Source organism: Eschscholzia californica, unplaced genomic scaffold (genome assembly GCF_041429995.1).
Source record: "Eschscholzia californica isolate CP2 unplaced genomic scaffold, dmEscCali1.0.p SCAF_2, whole genome shotgun sequence".
NCBI classification, from domain to species: domain Eukaryota; kingdom Viridiplantae; phylum Streptophyta; class Magnoliopsida; order Ranunculales; family Papaveraceae; genus Eschscholzia; species Eschscholzia californica.
The window spans coordinates 8,905,519-8,930,287 of NW_028238309.1; the positions used below are offsets into that span (position 1 = coordinate 8,905,519).

General features: G+C 35.2%; 2 pseudogenes across 2 annotated transcripts; both read right to left on the bottom strand.

Annotated features, from left to right (window-relative positions):
- Positions 1 to 2,948: 2,948 nt before the first annotated feature.
- Positions 2,949 to 5,128, bottom strand: LOC147555967 (putative long-chain-alcohol O-fatty-acyltransferase 5 pseudogene; annotated as a pseudogene). The gene has a single exon (XR_015234927.1). The product of XR_015234927.1 is annotated as a putative long-chain-alcohol O-fatty-acyltransferase 5 pseudogene (transcript).
- Positions 5,129 to 7,599: 2,471 nt separating this feature from the next.
- LOC147555968 (putative long-chain-alcohol O-fatty-acyltransferase 5 pseudogene) lies at positions 7,600 to 8,797 on the bottom strand (annotated as a pseudogene). The gene has a single exon (XR_015234887.1). The product of XR_015234887.1 is annotated as a putative long-chain-alcohol O-fatty-acyltransferase 5 pseudogene (transcript).
- Between the last annotated feature and the right edge of the window lie 15,972 nt (positions 8,798 to 24,769).

The window sequence follows — 24,769 nt, forward strand, 5'->3', positions numbered from 1 at the left end:
TATTTTGTCCTAGTCAGCACAAAACCACTCTGTTTTGTTATATAGATTTTATTGAGAGAGAGAGATTTTAATTTCTTTTTTTAACTCTTGAAATTTATTTTGTTTCTTTTTTTTCTTAAAGTAGTTATTTTATTTCTAATAAGGAAATGATTATTTTTTTAAAATAGGTAATTTTATTTCTACGAAGGACTATATTTTAAATTTTGACAATGGATTCTAGACAATCTATTATATAAAACAGAAGGGAAAACGATGACTGGGACAAACATCCTTATTTAATTATGCATATTGTCTAGAAGCCCTTCTAAAAATTTAAAATATAGTCCTTCGTAGAAATAAAGTTACCTATTTAAAAAACAATAATTTTTTCCTTCTTAGAAATAAAATAACTAATTTAAGAAAAAAAAACAAAATAAATTTCAATCATAATCTATATAATAAAATAGAAGGGAAAACGATGACTGGGACAAACATTTTTTTTTTTTAATAAAGGATATTGTCTAGAAGTCCTTCTCAAAATTTAAAATATAGTCATTCGTAGAATAAAATTACCTATTTACAAAATAATAATCGTTTCCTTCTTAGAAATAAAAATCTCTTTTTAATAAAAGATATTGTCTAGAAGCCCTTCTCAAAATTTAAAACATAGTCCTTCGTAGAAATAAAGTTACCTATTTAAAAAATAATAATCCTTTCTTTCTCAGAAATAAAAATTCTAATTTAAGAAAAAAAGAAACAAAATAAATTTCAATGGTTAAAAAGAAATTAAAATATCTCTCTCAATAATATAATAACTAATTTAATAGAAAAGAAACAAAACAATAATAACTAATAAAAAAATTTCTCTCTCAATAAAATATAACAATAAATTTCGTAACAAATAATAATCCTTTCTTTCTCAGAAATAAAAATTCTAATTTAAGAAAAAAAGAAACAAAATAAATTTCAATGGTTAAAAAGAAATTAAAATATCTCTCTCAATAATATAATAACTAATTTAATAGAAAAGAAATAAAAAAAATAATAACTAATAAAAAAATTTCTCTCTCAATAAAATATAACAATAAATTTCGTAACATTTGGTTGATACAAGTGTCCGTGCCCTAGGGCACGGATTATACCCTATTCTATATAATAAAACAGAACGGAAAACGCTGACTGGGACAAACATCTTTTTTTAATAAAGGATATTGTCTAGAAGCCCTTCTCTTAATTTATGATATGGTCCTTCGTAGAGGTAAAGTTACCTATTTAAAAAATAATAATTCTTTCCTTCTTAGAAATAAAAATCTTTTTTTAATAAAAGATATTGTCTAGAAGCCCTTCTCAAAATTTAAAACATAGTCCTTCGTAGAAATAAAGTTACCTATTTACAAAATAATAATCCTTTCTTTCTTAGAAATAAAAATTCTAATTTAAGAAAAAAAGAAACAAAATAAATTTCAAGGGTTAAAAAAAGAAACTAAAATATCTCTCTCAATAAAATAATAACTAATGTAAGAGAAAAAGAAACAAAAAATAATAACTAATAAAAATCTATCTCTCTCTCAATAAAATATAACAATAAATTTCGTAACATTTGATTGATACAAGTGTCCGTGCCCTAGGGCACGGGATATACCCTAGTCTATTATATAAAACAGAAGGGAAAACGATGACTGGGACAAACATCCTTATTTAATTATGTATATTGTTTAGGAGTCCCTCCCAAATTTTGAAATATAGTCCTTCGTAGAAATAAAGTTACCTATTTAAATCTATTATATAAAACAGAAGGGAAAACGATGACTGGGACAAACATCCTTATTTAATTATGTATATTGTTTAGGAGTCCCTCCCAAAATTTGAATATAGTCCTTCGTAGAAATAAAGTTACCTATTTAAAAAACAATAATCTTTTCCTTCTTAGAAATAAAATAACTAATTTAAGAAAAAAAGAAACAAAATAAATTTGAAGGGTTAAAAAAAGAAATTAAAATCTCTCTCTCAATAAAATCTATTATATAAAACAGAAGGAAAAACGATGACTGGGACAAACATCCTTATTTAATTATGTATATTGTTTAGGAGTCCCTCCCAAAATTTGAAATATAGTCCTTCGTAGAAATAAAGTTACCTATTTAAAAAACAATAATCTTTTCCTTCTTAGAAATAAAATAACTAATTTAAGAAAAAAAGAAACAAAATAAATTTCAAGGTTAAAAAAAGAAATTAAAATCTCTCTCTCAATAAAATATTAACTAATTTAAGATAAAAGAAACAAAAAATAATAACTCATAAAAAATTTTCTCTCTCAATAAAATATAACAATAAATTTCGTAACATTTGATTGATACAAGTGTCCGTGCCCTAGGGCACGGGATATACCCTAATCTATTATATAAAACAGAAGGGAAAACGATGACTGGGACAAACATCCTTATTTAATTATGCATATTGTCTAGAAGCCCTTCTCAAAATTTAAAATATAGTCCTTCGTAGAAATAAAGTTACCTATTTAAAAAACAATAATCCTTTCCTTCTTAGAAATAAAATAACTAATTTAAGAAAAAAAGAAACAAAATAAATTTCAAGGGTTAAACAAAGAAATTAAAATTTCTCTCTCTCAATAAAATAACAACTAATTTAAGAAAAAAAACAAAAAAATAATACCAAAAAATAATAACTAACAAAAATCACTCTTTCTTAGTAAAATATAAAATAAATTTTGTAACATTTGATTGATATAAGTGTCCGTGCCCTAGGGCACGGGATATACCCTAGTATCCATTATTAAAAAAAGATGTTTGTCCCAGTCATCGTTTTCCCTTCTGTTTTATTGTATAGATTTGCCACCCAAATAGATTTAAATAAAAAAATTAAAACGAGTGCAAGTCACTTACGTGAAACTACATTTAAGAATAAAACAACATCCAGAACTACAGAAAACAAAAAAGATAAAATAAACATTAAACAAAAAAGAAAATAAACATTGAACAATTTAAATAGTCCTACATCAATGGTAGATGAAACAAAAAGCTCATTTCAAGAGTATGAAAAATTCTAGTTGGCCAACTTGTTTTTGAGGTAAGAGAGCTTAAATACCACTTATCACTGTCAGGCAAGCTGCAACAACATCTAATGGGGTAATTTTAAAACGCCTCCTATAGTAGTTATTGCCACCATTTTTTCCTTACACTTTCTTGCAGAACTTGCTTTGCACTTGAGGTGACACCGATAACACTTCAGATAAAATTACCCGGGTTAGTGTTCAGACAATGACCCCCCAATCATTTTTCTACCGAACTTATTCCTAATGAACTCCCAAAGAATAGTGTATTCTTGAATTGCTCTAACATCCGCACCACTTCGTAAATACTGAGGAAAGAACAACCAAAAACCAGTAACCACTACAAATCCAACCGCTAACGGTCCTGAAATATATTGAGGCAACCTCCACCTACCCTTAGAATATTTCTTCATCTCTATCTCTACAGCCAAACAGACTCCGTGAAGAAGAAAGAATGAGAACACTTCTCCGGTGGGCCAAACAAGGCCGAAATAAAAGAAGATCAATTCGTGCATAAGCCCAGATACAACGAAAGTGGCTAGTAAGCCCAGTAATTGGCCCCATTTCTTTCCTAAAATACGCGTACTAGAATACCATATTGGTACGTATATGGCAGGCCGTAGAATACCTGTTACCATGAGATTCCATCTTCTACCCCAAAAGTCTTGTAATGAAGTTGAAAGTAATGGTTGGTTAAATTGTGGTTCTAGTTCTAGTCCGAGTAAGAACTGAACCAATCCTGCAAATACTGCTAGAATAATTTCTAAACTTATGTAAATGTGAACACAATAAAGGACTAATATAAAATATGGGTGTAATTTGTGTTTATAGTTATAAGACCAAATTAATGGGACCAAAATTAGGACTTTAATGAAATAGATTAGTGTTGATTTGGGTAATAATTTAGATTGGGTTGATTTTGAAATTAATGATGGATCATTTTCATTTGATTTGGTCATTTGGGTTGATGGATTTTGTTTGACTTTATTTTGGGTTGGTGGGTTTTCTTTGATTTTGATGGGAAGACAAGCAATGAAAATGAAATGTAAAAATGAGATTGATGGGTTTGAGAGAGGACCTTGACCAAAAGAGAAAAGGAGAAGTTTGAAATTAGCAAGCCAAGCAATGAAGAAACCAGTGGTTCCAAGAAGATGAACTGAGGAGAGAGAAAGTGGGAGGACAATAAAGATGGGTATGATTGGAAGAATTAAGATGAATCTTAGGAATCCTTTTGGAATGATTCTTGAGATGAAGTAAGAGTAAGTTAGGGAAGCAAGAACTGTAATCCATACCTTAATCAAGCTTCTAAATTCACTCTCTAATTCCATTCTGTATTGCTAGATCTCTTTTAGTACTTCCTCTCTCTCTCTACTTTCTTTTAGAGAAAAGAATTCTTCTCTAGTGATGAAGATGTATGTGATAAAGATGATTTAAATAATAGTAATATTAGTCAAGGTGGGATCGTGATTCGTGATTACAATGAGTTTCACGGGTCAGTCCTGCCGGTCATCCATAAAAAGGGTCTCACCGTAATTGCCCCTTTTGGTCTACAGGAACTCGAAGACGATACCATGAAATGACCGCTAACGAAATCAGGTAACTTCACCATTAATTCTATGTACCGTCATATCAGAGTAAACCAAGATTCAAGAAACAAACCTGAGCATTGGAGTCAAATGGTTCTTCATATGGAACATCAACACCTCCCCAGGATCAAACTATTTCTTTCGAAATGTTGCACCAATAGCTTACCAGTTAAAAATAGAATGATAAATACATTGGTAATGACTTTAATTGTAAGTATTGCAATAGCACGGAAACACTAGAACACACACTTTTACATTGTTCTTATGCTCGCATAATCTTGTTTTGTTTCAATATCAAAACTGATAAAATTAACTCGCTCCTACGTTGGATCTTACAGTGGAAAGACATAGAAGCAATTTATGCAGGTCAATTCTCCAAATTCTATGGTTTATCATGAAGACCAAATGCGATCAATGCTTTAACAAGTCAGTCCAAAATCCTATGTAACTCATTCAAAGAATACATGAGTCACCACATATCAATAAAAGCGACAAAACCCAACATACCCTCGAGCCATAGAATAAATGGAATCCACCAACAGATCCTTTCTACAAAATCAATGTAGACGCCTCATTCACTCATATTACAGAAAGAGCAGGTATAGGATGTACCATCCACGACTCCCAATTTCAAGTTATAGTAGCCTTATCAGACACGACCAGAGGATGAAATTCAGAAGAATGCGAAAGCAAGGCGATTCTCAGATGCATACAATGGGCAATACAAAGGCAGATACAAGACATTCATATCGAAAGCGATAACAAGAACATTGTGGAACACCTCTACAACCCCAAAACCTCGGTGCATTGGCAATCCATATCTCATATCAAGATGATTCAAAAGCTTATTGTGTACTTCAGAAACGTGATCTTCACCTACTGCTCGAACTCGTGGAATTCCTTACCTGCCTTTCTGGATCCTTAGGTTGTTTTGTTGCTTTGTTATTTGTTTTTACTTTCCTCAGTTTGTAGTTCTCAACAAAAAAGAGAGGCCCCGTTTAGTTTTCTTTTTTTGAGTTATTTTCTTTTTGGCCCCCTACTTTGTGACCAGATTCCTTTTTGTCCCCTCCCCATTTTTCGTAAATTCAAAAAATGACTCATTGTTTCTAAATCCGTCCGTTAACTTTGACAGCAGGTATTTTTGTTTCCTTAATTACCCTTCCTCTTAAAAATGAATTCTCATATGTTCCTTCTCTATCTTCTCCAATGTTTCAGAAGTGGTCTCATGAGATTTTTTTTTGTTTCTTCTTCTTTCATTGTCTTCCTCTTTCATCTTCTCCTTCTCCTTCTCCTTCTCCGTCTCCTTCTTCTTCTTCTTTTTCTCTTCTCCTTCTTTCTTACCAATCAATTTGTAATTATATCATCACCAAAGTTAGCTTCAACTGTGTTTTTAGTCTGCAACCTAAAATAACGATTAGGCGAAAGGGATGAATTTAGAAGCCAATAATGATCAACAATTCTCCCTTCACCGAGATTAGCAATTGCACCTTTCTAAAGTTCCTGAATATCTTAAAATGAAGCTTGAAAGGTTGGTTTAATTTTCTTTACTAAAGTTCCTGGGTGGATGGTTCCCCTAATGGGGAATGTCAGATCTGCCCTTTTGGACATGGTTTGGACGTCCACACATCAAGGGAATCAAGAAATACAAACTAGTTTCTATTTTTGACTATTTCCTTAATCTTATTCAAAATGGACTTTTTAGGAATCTAATTAGGGTTGGACTCTAACTTAGTAGTCGAAAAAGCCTTTCGAGTGATACTGGTATGCTAAACACAAACAAAAGAATAAGCAATTTCAGAGAAATTAAGAAAATCTGAAGAAAGTTCTTTTAATAAATACTCCGCGGAAAATTAATTTTTTGTTAGTTTGTATAGGCTCCATTTTCACTTTCGCTTTAGGCTTCTCGTAGACTTGGGTCGGCCCTGGTTGCAAGACAATTGCAAATTGTTGTAAGCTTGTTGCGACATGTTGCAAGCATATTTCGAATTGTTGCAAGCATATGGCAAGCAACACCAAACCATTGCAAACAATTGAAAACCATTGCGAGACACTAGAAATTGTTTGAAGATTATTGAATCTTTTGCAAAAAATGTTCAAACCTTTGCAAATAATGTGGAAGCGTTTTTAATTAATGTGTAAGTCTTCATAATTAATGTACAAGCCTTTGCAAAAAATTGTGGGAGTCCTTCAAATTAATGTGCAAGACTTTGCAATTAATGTGTGAAGCCTTTACAAACAACCTTAACAATTTGGAAGCCTTTGTAACCCGTGCGAGTCTGTGCAATCACTGTACAAGTCTTTGCAAGTAGATTCAAGCACTTGCAGTAATTAGTATTTTGAAAACATAAAAGTATTATCTTCAATTTTTACAGTAGAAAAATCATCATCTATTGCAAACTTATTGGAATCGATTTTAAAATCATTTGCAAATAAATCAAAACAGAGGAAAAAAAAAGATTTTAGGCTTTAGAGAGAAAAACAGAAAACAACTAGAAATTTGAAATGTATTTCGAGAATCAACAATCAACAAATTTAAATCCCTAGAAAGTGGATTCATTAATCAATATATAAAGTAGAGGACACAAAATTTCTTAAAATCATTGACCATGTTTTATTTTAGAGTTTCAAAACATTTCCAAAATCTTATAGAAGAATAGTAACTTAGCAGAAATTTTGTAGGATGCCTCATGGAGATTTGAGTATCAACAATCTCATTAATGATAGAAAATGAAAATCTCTCAACCCAAGAAAATCGAGAAAAATAAGTGGATCTTCAGCTTGTTTTTCGATTTAGGAGCAAGAAAAAGAAAATTAGAAATTAATTTGTTTTAGCTCTCAAAGTTATTTTAGTCTTTGCAGACATCAGATAATTTATAATAATACCCTAGGGAATAAGGGAAGTAAAGACTATAAAACATTAATAAATCATTTTTAAAAAAAAAAAATTTTGGGAAACATCTTGAATTAAGTCATTAACACATTTATAGATTTAGATTTGAAAAATTAAGATTATTTATCAAAATGTAACAAATTATTTTTACATAAATGACAAACTACTTTAAATGACATATCGGTCTCTAAAAGTAACAATATTTTTAATGAAATCCCCAAAGTCAGCATACTCCTGTATTCCTCTGACATCCACACGACATCGGATCATTTGAGGGAAGAAGAATCGGAAACCAGTTACCACCACAAATCCTAATGTCAGCAGCTCCGAAACCAAACGAGGTAACCGCCACCTCTCCTTAATAAACAACTTAACTCCGACCTCGACAGCCAAACACACTCCATGAATAATAAAAAACAATAAGATTTCCCCAGTGGGCCAAGTTTGGCAAAAGTAATAAAAAAGAAGTTCATGCATAAGCCCAGATACAAAAAATGTAACAAATAGGCCCATTGATGAAGCCAACTTCTTCCCAAAAATACGGATACTGTTGAAATATACGGGTTCAAATACGGTAAGCCGTAGAATATTACTCACCATAAGATTCCATCTTCTACCCCAAAGATCTTGTAATGATGTGGAGAGTAATGGGCTTTTGAATTGTGGTTCTAGTTCTAGCCCAAGTAGGAACCGAACCAATTCTGCAAATATGGCTTCAACCATATCCACAAGGAAGTAAATGTTGAGTCCATATAGGAATAGTATGAAATTTGGGTGTAAATATTGTTTATAATTATAGGCCCTGATTACCATAGCTAGAGCTAAGCCTTTTGCAGCAAAAATTAGGGCTGACTTGGGGTATGATGATGATGACCATGGGTGTCTTATTTCTTTGATTTTGATAGGGAAACAAGCAAAGGAAATAAAATGTAGGAAAGAAAAATTAGGTAGAGATGAAGAGAGAGGACCTTTATCAAAGGCAAATAGGAGAAGTTTGAAATTTGCAAGCCAAGAAATGAAGAAACCAATGAAGCCACTAAGATGGATAGAAGTAAGAGAAAGTGGGATGAGGGTGAATATGGAAATGATAGGGAGGAGAGACAGAAGTCTTGGGTATCCTTTAGTGATGTTTTTGGAGATTAAGTAAGAGTAGGTAAGTGATGCAAAAATTGTGAGCAAAACCTTCATGAATCTCACTAACTCACCCTCCATGCTATATGAATCTCTCTCTCTCTCTCACCTTCTCTGCATGCAATATCTCTCTCATCTCCATTCTTTTTATACTACTTACTAAAATCATCTATATATGGCCCTATAGGTTGAGAATGCTTTGTTAGCAAGTTAAAATTCAATTAGTTGTTCATTGAACTTGTGGATGAGAAAGAGATGTTTGATAAGAGTAAATGAATTAGTAGTAGATAGGTCATCCTCATAAAACCCCTCAATCAGGCTACAAAATGAAATGTTAGAAACTAGTTAAGCAATAACATTAAGGGTTAATTCCGTTTTGGCCCCCAATTTGTGACCAACTCACCGTTTTGGCCCCCATAAGTGTCCGGCAGTTCGTTTTGGCCCCAAACTTCCTGTTTGGCCCCCAAAATTTTTCATAGCCTCCCCATTCTACCCTCATGGCAATTTTGTAATTTTATTCTTTTTTTTCTCTTTGTCCACTTCACCCAAATAATTCCACATCACCTGCTTCCACATAAGATGTCGCCGGAGAAAGCACCGGTCGGAGAAGTCACCGGCCGGCAACTTTTCCGGCGACTTTAATTTTTTTTTTTTTTAAAATCTTCTTTTCCTTTTCCCTCATCCTCTCGTGACCGGGATCTGACCCAAACAAACTGAATCCCTCAAAGATTTCCCAAAACTCAACCCTTTGTTGTCAGCATAGTTTGAATCATCTCTCTGATTATCCTTCTCTTTCTTCATCCCCAATAAGTTCCCAAAACCATCTTGTTGCTTTCCCCATTTCTGTTGAAGAACAACAAATCAAAGATATTTGAAAAATACCCAAACCTTTTAGTTTAAATCAAGAAAACCAACTGTAGCTTTCAGAGAAAAACCCTCTTAATACTTCTTCCATTTTGCAAATGAAGAACTGATAAGGACAGATAGATAGAGATAGAGATAGAGAGAGAAACAGAGAGATCTAGAAAGGAAAAAATAATGAAGAACTCTAAAAAAATGGATAAAAACACGAGATTTGGGTAAAACAAAACCTGTCCATACCTCGTGAAGAACTATCAGACAAAATTGACGCCACATAAAGATACAGAGATATGATTAATAAATTAAATTCAAAAACCCTAATAAACTACTTTGAATTAGAGAAAAATCCCAATTATATGAAAGGTGCAAATTTCAAAAATGAAATAATTTACAGAGAGAGAGGTAGGCCACTTACCCAACTTTGTTTGAATTTGGTATTATTTAAGGATGATGATGGTTGTTTCTCTCTCTTCCAGTGAGAAATTGAAAAGAAAATACTTTCTTTCTTTCTCTCACTAAAAACTAGTAATGTGGGGTCTTTAGAAAGAAAAGAAAGATACCTCAGCAAATCTGACACTCTTGTGAATCGATGTTCAATTCGTTTGTTTAGGTTTCTATTTTTACCCCTCTATTTCTTACTCTCTCTACTCTCTGCAACTGTTCTTCCTCACTCTTCTTTTCAGAAAAAAAAAAGAGTAACTACCTGCCCTTCTTCTTTCTCTCTCTAACTTAAGTAACCTAGGCTTCTAAGCAAGAAAATGTAATGAAGAAAGTACGAATTGAGAGATGGGTTTTTTGTATTTTTTTCTCTAGCTATGGATCTATCTATTTTGACTGGACCTGAATCCGTATAACCATTAAAGCTCAGGAATTAATTACGGGAGCAAATCTCTGCAACTGAGTTATCTCTCTCTGTTATTTTTCAGAAGGAAGATCCCTGAATGCAAAGGATCTCTCTAACCTAAATCTAAATTTCGAACGTCACAGACCTTCTGAAAAAAATTAGGGAAGAAGAAGAAAAAAAAAATTAAAAAAATTAGTCGCCGGAAAAGTTGCCGGCCGGTGACTTTACGGCCTGTGCTTTCTCAGGCGACATCTTATGTGGAAGCAGGTGATGTGGAATTATTGGAGTGAGGTGGACAAAGATAAAAAAAAAGAATTAAATTACAAAATCGCCATGAGGGTAGAATGGGGAGGCTAAGAAAATTTTGGGGGCCAAACAGGAAGTTTGGGGCCAAAACGAACTGCCGGACACTTATGGGGGCCAAAACGGTGAGTTGGTCACAAATTGGGGGCCAAAACGGAATTAACCCTAACATTAAATACTAAAAGTGTGGAGAGGTTGGTGTTGATGGTATTCTATCCTTTGTATAACCTAACTTTCTCCCAATCTTGGTGAAAAATTACATTATGCAATATGTACATGAGTACGTATACACTCATGTTATGAAAGCTAAAGCCATATCTTATATGGATAAATAAATAATTCGATATTATTTTAACTATCAAATAAACAAAGAAAAATATGATCTAGTTTGTTCCTTTGTTTGCTACAGTACAAAAAATTATATGATAATAATTTCTCATTCTATACATTTTCTCTGCTAACGAAACTCTAGAAATTTCAACAAAAAAAAAAACGAAACTCTAGAAAGGCTGGTAACTTTCCGTACTACTGCGTCTCTCTCTGCTGAAGAACCAACAAGAGAGAGATGTCCCAATGAGCAAAATCAACATACTTCTTTGGAGATCTTCCACGAAACTCCAGATGTTTGCCTCTCAGTTAGGTTTCTGAAACCCTAACTTTTACTCTAGCACAAAATTTCTACTTTACGATAACATCTATATTTAGGGTTTCTATGTGTTGGTTTACAATAAAATATCAACTGATCTAGAGTTTTTGTGTAAATGACTCATTAATCTAGGTTTTCTATGTGTTGATGAACTTTTTATATCTTGTTTTGATAAACTATGCATCTCATTCCGGGGTAATATTTTGGTGGCTAGTTTCAGGAAGTAGAATTTCTGAACTCCGTTACTAAGGTCAAACAATTGAAAGATTTTGCTAATGCTAATTCCTTTTCTATTTTGAAACCTAAATTATAATTTTTATCTTGAATGCTAGTTAGTAGACACTAATATGTTTAATAGTTTTAATGAAAGTTTTCTACAGACATCTCCCTAAAGTGTAAGGTGTATAAGCAAAATCATTGCTTATTCTTCCATTGATTCTGTAATAGGTGTCCTTGAGAATTTTAAATTATTCTACTTATGATGGTAGATCTTGAATGTCCCAAAAGGTCAAGTCAAAGTGTCGTCACACTTAGATCATAAAACTTACAACATAAGATTCAACCGTTTTTATCCTTGTAATATACAATCATCAAGAAAGAGTCACCAGTCTCTCCAGATCGTGCTATTCTGACCCGAAGAATTTGAAGTAATATATAAATATTCTTCATTGTTAGTAAGTTGAAATTCAATCAAAATTGACCTTTTGGATGAGAAAGAGATGTTTGATGATTGTAAATGAATTAGTAATAGACATGTCTGTTGAGAATTACACGTATCTAATACATAACCTAATCATGTTACTAGTGTTGGTAGCGGAATCTCAATCATCTTATGATTAACACTAGGTTGTCCAAGATCTATATATGAACTTATCAATGAACTAGAATGAAGAAGAATACCTGGATTCGCTTTCCCACGAACTAAATTCCGACCAGTATTCGGAAGATAAAGAGCTTCGAGTGGAGTTCCTCTACTTGAGACACCGAATTGTACAACTCGAACTCCCTTCTTTTGAGTCAGCTAGGATCTTCTTGAAGGTTGAGATGAAGAACTGCTTCTTCTAGACTTGATAGAAAGAATGGGAACTTTTTCTCTAAAATCTTCTTCTCTCTAAGATGTGTGAGAGAGATGATTTTCTTTTGAGAAAATTACATACCTTTTCTGAACTCATAATGGGGCTTTATATAGGCATTACCTTAGTAGAGTCATACTCAAATAAGGAATCCTAAAAGTCCCTTCAGAAAAGATAAGCACAAGTTAGTGTTTAAACTAACCGGAACACTTTAATATGGGGAAGACCCTAATTAGGGTTCCTCATTGGTATGGCCGGCCAGAGCAGCCCTTAACGGGCTTGCTCTGACCGACCCACCCCTTTAGTTAGGCCGGCCAGGGACCTCCCCTTAAGGGAATCTCTGCTTGCCCCTTAAAAGTGGGTTTTTACCTTTTCGGACTTCCCTTTCGAGCCCGATTTTCTATCTTTTAGACTAGATCATATCCATCTATTTGCAAATTCCCATTAGTCTATTCTCACTGTTCAAGTTATCAATTCTTATATGTAACCCGTTGTAGGATCCGGTCTATGTTAGTCGCGGATAACCGAAGTGATCTGACAATCGTAAGCGGCTTCTAGCTAAGCATTACGACTCCTAATTGAACCGGATTGATCGATCTGTTGGGTTTTAAACCCTTATACTAGTGTTTATAGCGGAAATAAGACATCTAATGTCTACACTAGTATCCCCAGGATCACATGCAAAACTAGTAATTAAACTAATGGAGATAGTAGATTACCTTAATCGCTTTTCCCTCGAACTAGTTGAATTGATTGAAGAAGACCAAGAGCTTCAAGTGTAGCTCCTCTACTTGGGACACGAGCAATCAATTTAATCTCCCACCTTGTTGTATAGCTAGCACACCAATGGTGGTTGGAAAGAAGAACACCTTCTTCTTTGACTAGATAGATAGTTAATGGGAATCAGCTCACTTTCTCCTCTCTACTTGATGTGGTAGAGTAAGAAAGCTTAGAGAGAAATTCCACACCTTATTCTCTGCCCTAAGAGTGTTTATATAGAACCCTAATAAGAATCCACCTCCTTTTAGGTTTCCCAAAACACCCTTTAGAATAAGATTTAAGGAAATAGTCGAAAATAGCAACTATTGGTATTTTCTCAATTCCCTAAGGAGATGACGTCCAAACCCAGCCAAAATTGGCAGATTTAATGTTCATAACATAAGGAAACGTCCCTCCAAAAATCAGCCCAATCCGAGCCTTAGAAGTGCCCGAATCGGCTAAGGCCCAAAAACCCTGTTTTTGGCCTTTTTGTACTATCTTTGCCTAATTCCTTTTTAGGCCTATGGGATATGTTTATGGGACACTCCCATGATTATATCTCACTCCCACTAGTCATATCCTAGATCAATTTGACACTCTTATGTGTAACCCGTTGTAGGATCCGATCGAAGTTAGCCGCGAATTACTTCGTAATTCGACGATCGTAGTTGGTCTCTAGCTACAACTCTACGATCCCTAAATCAATCGGACTTGATGATCTTCCACATCAATTGTACTATCCGACAAATTGTTCGCATTGTCACCTTGGTCGAAGGACATCTCCTTCAACTCCTTCAGACTCCCACTTGGACTTAGAACAAGTGCAATGCCTCGATTCCCGTGTCAATTTAGTATCCCATCTGATACGTCATGTCATTCAGACTTTCTTGATATCCGAGTACAACTGTAAAAGACAAACGATTAACTTTTAATCTGTTTGAGCGCGGCCACGCATTTTCAGTTGCTACTCATCAAGTGGCCTTGAGACACTTTGTACCTAATGTGATTTAGGATGACACAATCCATTATTGCGCTCCCACTTAACTTCATGTCTATCCTGTCCTTCCCAGTATCCGTCTTTATAACCTCCTTTTACGGCGCGGCGTTTGACGGAACCAAAGTCGGGCATTCCTTACATAAGATGAGTGGAGCACTCATGTTTTGAGGAATCTCTCCAATTGTCTTTATGAGAAGTATTGACGTTCATCACGAGTGATGTACTTCTCATTTGAGGGTTATCCAGTGTGTAAACCTTTTACACACCCACGTAGTCGAATAGAATATACTATTCCTATAGCCCATGAAACTGCGCTATCCCATCGACTCCCGTGCTAGTCTTCGTGAGTCATTGTTGTCCATGCAATGACCTGGACCAGGGTTTATGATAATAAATATTCCAAGTTCACTTAATAGGGTTTCATTCATCAAATCACGTATGTGACAAACCTATTCGGAATGTTTTATTATCGATGGACTGTCGTTTAAATACTAAACCAAATTTAGACGACTTGTGAAATAACTCTATTATTTCTGATAACGAGAGTTGTAAATCTGAGCCTCTTCTGTAAAACTCTTTTTACCCACTCAGTTTTACTCGTCGAGGTTTATTCCAAATTCACCTCATGCCTTAGACTGTGTATGAGTCTCATACTATGTCTTAGGTGACAGTTTAGTTTGACTACGTATGTAGTCCGTTTTAAACTTTGCTAATTATCAATTAATTTGAAGATTGCTTACTTCAACCTTGATAATTTCTAGTAACTTTTACTAGAGTTAAGGCTTTTAATTCTTTATGTAGTATTTGCAACAGTTCCCGGCTTAAAACACTTTTAGCCTACTTTCCTTCCATGTCTGGAAGTTTGCTACGATGACATGTTCAAGTTTTGTACTACTTCATCCTTTAGCCTTCTAGGATGTTTCTAAGTAGTGTTTCGGTTTTCAAATCCGAATTTGGATATTCAAATGCTAATCATACCCAATATGATTGACTTTATGTATTCGAACATAAATCTCTCTCTCATGCTTGTTTGCTACATCGGTGTCTTTTCAAACTCCGATTTAGCAACGCTCTTAGTCATGAGTTTTGGGTCGATATTCTTTTAGACTTTTCCTGAGTCTTAGATTTTCGGTTTCGGATCTCAAGCGTCTCAGCGTACTGAGTCTCTCTAATCCTATCATCTTTTTGATCTATGCTTATAGATCCTCAGATGCCCAAAATGGCATTTCATCCTTGTGTGTGGTCCTTTTATTGAGTCAGTGTGTTTACTGTTACACAACATCTTATGTCGTACTCAATCTTTTGTATGTACTCTGCATACGGACTCGGAAGGTTTGTTTCTCCCACTTACCTTCTTGATACTCGTGATTCAAGATTTTCTTCATTCCTCAGGAATCAAACTTCTTTGATTTCCTTTTTGAATCGAAGATTCTAACTCTTGCGTGCTTTTAATCCGTCGATAGATTTCTGAAGCATGCCTATGGACATAACTTGATTGGAAGAATCTTATTCTTCTTGTCTAGTTTCGGGAAACATGAATGTTTCCATCCTTCTCAGTTTTCTATTTTGGAAAACCAATTTAGGTCTTCTGTTGACTTAATAAATTATCAAGCTTCATGTCTTGACGAGATATAGATTCCACGATGATTTTAGCTTCTAGCCAAAATCTAGAGTCAGTTTCCGTTTCTGCGCAGGTCTTTTATCTCTTCAGAAATAACCTTTATTTTCTGAGTCTTTAAGATTTTATTTTGACCTTTCAGGGCTTTTGAACAACAACTTGGAGTTATCTCAACTACTTTGAGATATTCCTTTAGAGACACTTTCACTCGCTTTGAGAGTTCTCCTGCGAATGACATTCGCTTTTGTGCGGTGGGTTTACAAGATCATATCTTTAATCTTTCCTTTTCCGAGGAGCCGCAGTTTGTTGCTCTTGGTCGAATTTAATCGTCTTGTACAAGTTTTCATGATTGTTCTTCATGACTCTTCATGATTTTTCTCATGATCGAATTAAATCGACTTGTACTTTTTTCCCACTTATTCTTGTAATAATTAGTGATTTTCTCCCAGACTACTAGGTGTGCTAATTATTAGAAGAATACTATCATGAGCAACAAACACTTTGTTCTCTTGATTGGTTACGGAAGAAGCCCAAATTTCTTTCAAAAGAAATTGCGTCAGATATTAGCTAGTTTTGTAACACTTTTACAAATTTAGCTTTAGACGGAATTTTGGTAAGTGTGAAAACAATCGTTTATAGAATATGTCCCAAAATATTCGGAAGACTGGCTTAAACCCATCTTTGATCGAATTATGCATAGCAATGTTCGATTACTCCCACTGAATCCAGCATCATAGCAATGTTCGATTACTCCCACTGAATCCAGCATCCCACAGATGTGTTCCATGGAGCGAGTTGGGAATCGGCTTCTCAACTCCTTTGATGGTTTATCAAATGTTTGACTCAAGTTTTTACCACTACAATCTAATCGGATGACTTAAACTCTCTTGTCAAAATGATTCTTTACTTCGGTCTGTACTTTGTTTGAACCTTTCAAAACATTCTGACTTATACTTTATGATTTGTACGTTTCCATACTTCACGAAGTTATCAGCGTACATATTTGAGTAGCTCTAGTTAGCTTCTGCAAGTAAACTTATAGGTCTGCATAACACTGTATGAGTCCTAATAGATTACTAGTCTCTATGCCTTTTGAAAAGGGTGACTTTGTCAATTTAGTCCTTAAGACCTAATTGACAATGCTGAAGTTTAATGAGTTTGAATCTCTTGATTTTAGCCATTATCAATGTTAACCTTCAGTTAATTTTACCACTGGTTTAAAACATCAGACGTTTCTAGAAGAACAAAATAATCACTATTAAGTTCTAAGCTAGATCAGTGTCTAAAAGAAGACTTTGATCCCTTTCAGCATCCTTAGCATTACTGCTTCTGCTCCCTCTTGGATCTTTACTTCTTTTAGTCAAGTATGTGATTTCCTTGAGCTTTACCGAGCCGTACATCCGGTATAAAATACCTGATGAAGAAATTTTACGATACTTGTTTTTAACTTTGTTAACAAGGATGTTGGAATCGGAATTCGTAATTCCATTCCTTATGTCCTCCAGGTGCTAAGGGTAGTTTCCTCTTGAATGGTCTAGCCATTGTTTGGAAACATTCACAGTAATGAGAAATACTTTTGATCATGTACTCGGTAACTGTTTGCCTTTTCTTCGATCAAATGTTTGTCTCACTTGACTGACCCTTTGCCCTTTTGAATCTTAAGAGCTCTTTCTTAGATTTTTGTACCAAATCTCAAGAACCTTTCTTAGACTGGATATTCCCGTATGTTCTGCTTAGTTTGTTCGTAACAACCTGAGTGACTCATCTAAGGTTTTATCTATCTTTGTTCAATCGATATTGAATTGGGTGATAGATGTATTATGTTGTCTTCCGTTAGGATGACTTTCAGATTGCCTTGGAAGTCTCGTACCTCTCCATTTATGACTTCTGTGGGAAATTCTTCCTCAGTTTGTCTTAATGGTTATGCTAGCATCCATTACTCTTCCAAAGAGAATGTTATAAGATTGCTTGCAAATGGCTTTTGACCTTCTTCGATATGAGTCAACATGGGGATTGGGTATTCTAGTAAGCTTTCCTTTTGAATCTGAGAACTATTCTCGGATTTATTCTTCCATTCTAGGAAGTGGATCAGCACCTCCCTTAGGTGTGATTTCAAAGTTGAAACCGTTTTCATGTGTCATCTTAAAAACTACATAAAGAAATGACAAAATTTTAAAACTCGTTATCGTTTTCGAAAAAACTTAGTTTTCCCACATTATTCAATAAAATCGTCCCCGATTGAATAAGTGATTCCAAGATCCCACTTCTTCGGAGTGAAGCGGACTTTGGCCCTGCCCTCCACTTCCGTCGTCCTAGGTGAGTGAACTGCTTCACTGATCATACCCTTATGACTCTTGGTTGATAGATAGTCATTGATGAATGACTAATCTATCCTTTTGCCTCGAGTATCCAAGACTCTCTTGCTGATCTCGTTGAGTAGAACCATTTAGACGTGTAGGCCTCTTCTATAGACCTACCCGCATTGTCCCAAGGTAGAGGAGGTACTCTGCTTTGGCCGACCCACCTTCCTCGAACAAGGGCGCAACGAGTGTCTTAATCTGGATAGGCGATTACTCAAGATTACTTTTGGGGACTTTTACGCTAGTCTGGCGTTTGTTATAGTGAACTATTTAGCCTAACTAACATCCAAGACATAAAGCGTAAATAAGTAAGTAAATGCGCGCGAGAAAGTAAATCAAGCAGACATGGATCCTAGTATGGCCCCTAACCTAGAAGATCTAATCTCCTTTGGTCTTTGTCTTGTTTCGCCTTTAGGTTCGTCTAAGACCGCCATCTTTGAACCTCCATTGATTTCTCCCACTCGCCTTTGGATCCCATCCTCGAGCTTCTTCAATGGACTCATAGACCCTAAACTCTAATTACAAGACTCACGATTCGCAGATCGTATAAACTTGAAATTAAAATTAATTACAAAGCATGCACCCATCCGTGCTTAAAACAAGAATAAGATATAAAGCTATGGTCATACTAGTTTCCCGCATTCACATCTCATGCAATCATATAATATATCAAGGCTAAGAATTATATATGCATGATTATCTTGGGAGATACTTTTGTTGACATCCCATGTCACATTACGGACCTTAAGTCTAAATTCGAAAAATTCGACTAATGGTGCGTTCTCGTTTTATCTCTTATGATTTCTAAAATCAACTTTAAGAAAAACTCCGTTTTGGGCTCGAGAAAGCCCGGGTCAATTTCGGAAAAAACTTGGTTCGATTCTCAATGATTTCATAAATCAATTTAAAGAGAAATCCGTTTTTGGCCTTCCGGATGGCCCGGATTAACTTTGAAATTATTTGGTTGGAATCGGAAGAAAATTTGGCAAAAACTCCCACTCGAATGATAGTCCCTTTTCGTGGTCCGAAAAGCCTCGAAAAAGCCCGAGACAAGTCCTAGACAAGTCCCGGCCCAAGCCCAAAAAAGGGCTCGGACAAGGTCCGGACATAGCACGGCCCATAGGGCCGGCATGTCCTGGCCGAGGCCTATCAAGGCCTGGTCTCGTCCTGGCCGGAGCCAGGACGCTAGTCCATGTACCAGACGCGTCCTAGACGTGTCTGGTGCTGGACCGGACCAGCACTAGGTGTCTCGGACTAGTCCGAGACACCCAGAACCTCAGACGCGTCTGGTGGTAGCTACTGGACGCGTCCCAGACGCGTCCTGGTATAGCTACTGGTCGCGTCTGGAAGACGCGACCACAGTAGTGGGACGCGTCCTGGTCGCGGCCTTGGACACGTCCTGGTCGCGGCCTTGGACGCGTTCTGGTCGCGTCCTGGCCTGACCAGGACAGCAACCTTGAAGTTTCTAAAACTTAAAGTTTCCACTTTTTTTTTTTTTTTCTTATGCAACTCTAAGTTGCTATTTTCCAATTTTAAAACTTTTCTAAAATTTTGAAATTCCTTTTAGAACACTTCTAAAATTTTTTCAAAACTTTTAGAAACTTTTAAAATTTTCCAAATTTTGTTTTTCAAAAGTTTCCAAAACTTAAAAACAACTCTTAATCAAACCAATTTTGGATCAAAATCTAGGTTTTTGAAACTTTTCAAATAACAATTGTGAAATCAATTTGAAAAATCTTTGAATCCAATTCAAAATCAATCAAATTCTTATGTTTAAAACTCTTTTAAACATAACTATCAACTTAATCAAGCATGGATTAGTCCGAAATTCAATCAAATTGAGTTTTTAAAACACTTTCAATCATCAATTTGATTCTCAATTTGAAATTCATTGAATCCCATTCAATAATATCAAATTGTGAGTTTAAATAATTTTAAAACACTTTTAAAATACTTTTATAAACTCAATTTATTAAACTATCAATCATATCCAATATGAACTAGTTCGATTCTTAGCAAAAACTAGTTAATTGCAAGAGGCTCTGACGCCACTGTTGGGTTTTAAACCCTTATACTAGTGTTTATAGCGGAAATAAGACATCTAATGTCTACACTAGTATCCCCAGGATCACATGCAAAACTAGTAATTAAACTAATGGAGATAGTAGATTACCTTAATCGCTTTTCCCTCGAACTAGTTGAATTGATGGAAGAAGACCAAGAGCTTCAAGTGTAGCTCCTCTACTTGGGACACGAGCAATCAATTTAATCTCCCACCTTGTTGTATAGCTAGCACACCAATGGTGGTTGGAAAGAAGAACACCTTCTTCTTTGACTAGATAGATAGTTAATGGGAATTAGCTCACTTTCTCCTCTCTACTTGATGTGGTAGAGTAAGAAAGCTTAGAGAGAAATTCCACACCTTATTTTCTGCCCTAAGAGTGTTTATATAGAACCCTAATAAGAATCCACCTCCTTTTAGGTTTCCCAAATCACCCTTTAGAATAAGATTTAGGGAAATAGTCGAAAATAGCAACTATTGGTATTTTCTCAATTACCTAAGAATATGACGTCCAAACCCAGCCAAAATTGGCAGATTTAATGTTCATAACATAAGGAAACGTCCCACCAAAAATCAGCCCAATCCGAGCCCTAGAAGTGCCCGAATCGGCTAAGGCCCAAAAACCCTGTTTTTGGCCTTTTTGTACTATCTTTGCCTAATTCCTTTTTAGGCCTATGAGATATGTTTATGGGACACTCCCATGATTATATCTCACTCCCACTAGTCATATCCTAGATCAATTTGACACTCTTATGTGTAACCCGTTGTAGGATCCGATCGAAGTTAGCCGCGAATTACTTCGTAATTCGACGATCGTAGTTGGTCTCTAGCTACAACTCTACGATCCCTAAATCAATCGGACTTGATGATCTTCCACATCAATTGTCCTATCCGACAAATTGTTCGCATTGTCACCTTGGTCGAAGGACATCTCCTTCAACTCCTTCACGATCTTCCAATAAAGTCATCATTATCCTATGAGCCAAATCATATGCATTGCCATCTTAGTCGAAGGACATTCCTTCAGAAGGATATACCTTCAGACTCTAAGAACATATATCCTTCAATGTCATCTCAAAAAACCCTTCGAGCATGCTAGAAATGTCACTGGAAGATGAGTTTCAGCAATCACTGTCATACATCATCAAAACTTGACGGTTAATCTGGAAAATCAGATGTGAAGTCCTATTTCAAAACCAAAAACCCTCTATTCCTAATCATAAGAATCACCAGTCTAGTATCATCACAAATTAGTCTTTTGACTCCAGCTAGACAGAGTATGAATTCATCAACATTCATATGGAACGGAAGCCCCCACCATCAACTATTATTAAGTGTAATTTTGATGTTTGCTTCACTACTATGACAGAAGATGCAGTTATTTGTATTCTTTTTCATGTTTCCAATTCGAATTATATTGTAGGCCAATCAACAACCATTTGTTGCCGGATCGTAGATGAGGGGGAACAGTGGCAGCATATCAAGCACTATAATTTGCCATAGAACTGAATTTAGTGAATCTCATTTTGGAAGGTGATTCAAACAACATCATCACAACCATAAATGGGGCTATCAGTTCAGCTCACTAGACCAGTTGGAGGACCATTAACCTTATTAGATCCTTAAGATCATCTTTTATTAACTTATCTTTTAAATTCGTAAACAGAACTGCTAATGCCAAAGCAGACATGCCTGCAAGGCAAACCAGAATCTCAAAATTCTCTCCAGAATGTATCCCCCAAAGGACATGGTGAAATGTATTATGTAATTCTCTTGGAGATGAAAGTACAACCTAACTTTCTCCCAATCTTTGAGATGAAAGTACATCATACATGTTGAATAAGAGTTCGACACGTGGCGATGAGCGTCCACATTGGCGTCCTTAAATAAAATTTCCTTACCAATTCAAATTGAGTCCGTCAAATGTCTACGACTGATATTAGGTCCCCGACTTTTCTTCTAATCTGGGCAGTTGAAAGGAATCGACTATCCAGATCTCAAAAGTAGGTCATAACACCTCCCAAATCTCAGTTTCACATGATTAACTCTCCCCCATCTCTTTAGCAGCAACAAAGTTATTCTTCTCTTCTTTAATTCAATTAAGAATTATCACAATTTTTCATCGATTTCAAGGTGTTTCAGTCAACAAGTCGTTGGTGAATCTTGTTCATCGAAGATTCATCCACTTTGAAGCCAAAATCAAACTACATTTCTTATGATTTTTTAAGTAAGGAAGTTGGAGTTTTTTTTATATATATTTTTGTTCCAATAACTATATTTAGTACTTATAAAAACCTAGCTTATGGTTTTATTGCTCTTATAAATATAGAATTGATGGACTCAATTTGAATTGATTAAAAAAATGATCTTTTTAACCAAGATAAAAATGATAGTTTGACTAAGCAAATTGGGGTAGGGACCTAATTGCAAATGCAGTCATTTGATGGACTCAATTTGAATTGGTCTGAGAATTAACTTTAAAGCCGCCAATGTGGACACCCATTACACGCGTTAAATTCTGTTTCTGTAAGTTTGTTGTATGTCCAAATCCTTTCTTGTTTTTTTGGAAATTGACTACGATGTACGATAGTCATTACAATGGCGTTGATACATCAAAGATGTGATAAGCAAGATACTATCAAAGTTTAACAAGAACAAGGCTAAAGCCCTGGAGGTCCCGGATTCGGTCCCCCGACCGAGGTGGAATCCTTAAGTTATTAAATTTGAAATTATTAGGGTATAAATAACGTAGTTGGGCGCCATAGTTTAGTCCAAATCCTTTGTTGCTTGCAGCATTTCCGCAGGGGAGTAAATGAATTTTAATTTAGATAGTACCGACAAAATTTAATCTATAAATCATATTTTCCTTATTATATTTTGGCCATAAATATTTGAATCTGTTTCAATATTAATTCTGGTAGTATGCTTTTATTTTTCTATTGGTTTTTTTTTTTTTTTTTTTTTGAAAGTAAATACATAAACTTAAGCGTCTGTTACAATATCCAAAATAAAAACAAACATAAAGGTACACAAATTACAACAACATAAAACCGATATGAGGAATTGCACAAAAAGCTTCGTTTGGTGGTGCTTCCTTCATTCTGAAGCTTATCAGCCCTCCAACTCTTCAAGAGAATGCTATGACAATTGATCTTGAGAGACCTTTCGATTAATTGAAAGACGAAGGTAGTACCTGTTCTTCTGGTTGGTTTAATGATGAAACTTTTACCTAACTTCCTGTGACATAGAAGATGGATTAAACAAGCACCTACAGTTTCAAGAAGAAACATCGGTGACTGCAAGATGGAATCAAAAATTGATTCCGAGGTATCCCGCCAGTATTCTCCATGTACAGAGACCATATCCGCTTGAGTTCTACCGAGTAGAATCAGGTCAGACACCTGGTAAATGGGATCGCCGTCATAACCTATAAATACCCTGCTAATCCGACAAACGATCGCAAATGAATTGCGACAAAGGGTGGAAGTGAAAATGTTACAGAACTTAGATAGAAAGTTAAATCAGTTTGATAACCAGCTTCAAAGGTAATCAACAAAAAGTGATCTGGAAGGAAAACAACAGAAACTGCACCACAGAGTAGAAGAATTATATTCAACATATAATGTCGTCCGGGGTCGAATGGAAAGTTGAGGTGTATTTTATATGTTATTCGGCTGATCCAGAGGCCAAAGTGGCCAGCTACTGTTCGATTAATGTTCCTAAATTGATAACAGTTAATGATGGATGAAACTAACATGGAAACCCGATCAAAACGATCGCAAGTAGATCGACGATAAGCTAACATAATGTAACGAGGATAAGTTTTAAGAACGAAGTATGCATAAAGGTTCAACATGACCGGTCGACCCACTGAATTGAAATCAGATACTAGGCTATACTTCGAAGTGAAGAACACTAAACTAACATGAAGGTGATGATAGGCAATAATATCAGATTCAAAAGATGAATCTAAATTGAAGCTCTAAGTGATGAAATATTCTCCTATTTAGATACAAAGGATAGAAAAAAAAAAAGGCAATATGAAGCCAGAAGAAGAAGATCGATTTCACCTATATAGATAAAGAGTAGCACTAGATAAAAAGCTAAGAATTCAGAGAAAGCAGATTAAATTAAGAGATAAGAGAGAAAGAAGCTTCCCTGAACTCCCTGGAAAATGATGAACTAAGCAGATTAATTCAGAGTCTCCATGCTTTTCTCCAAGAGGTTTCTTCTTTCTATGATTTGGTTCCAAGTGAAGCTATTTTACTCTGGATAGATAAGATTTTCGTGAGATGATCTCTCCGTAAGATCTAGTTGAAAGAGGCAGCGATTTTCTTGTTGTGTTATTTGATTGTGATTGATTTGGATTATAAAAATTAGGGTTTACTTGGGGTGACTTAGTTAAGGTGGTTTAGAGAACAATAATGGAGGTAAGGAGTTAATTGATTTGGATATAGGGTTATGCTGGTATGTTAAATGAGAAGATGCAATTGCATGTATGATTTGGGTGGTGGAAGAAGGTGGATTTGGTTGATCTAAAAGAGGGTTAGGGTTGGTTTTTGGGGGGAAAAGAGGGAGGAAAGTCAATTT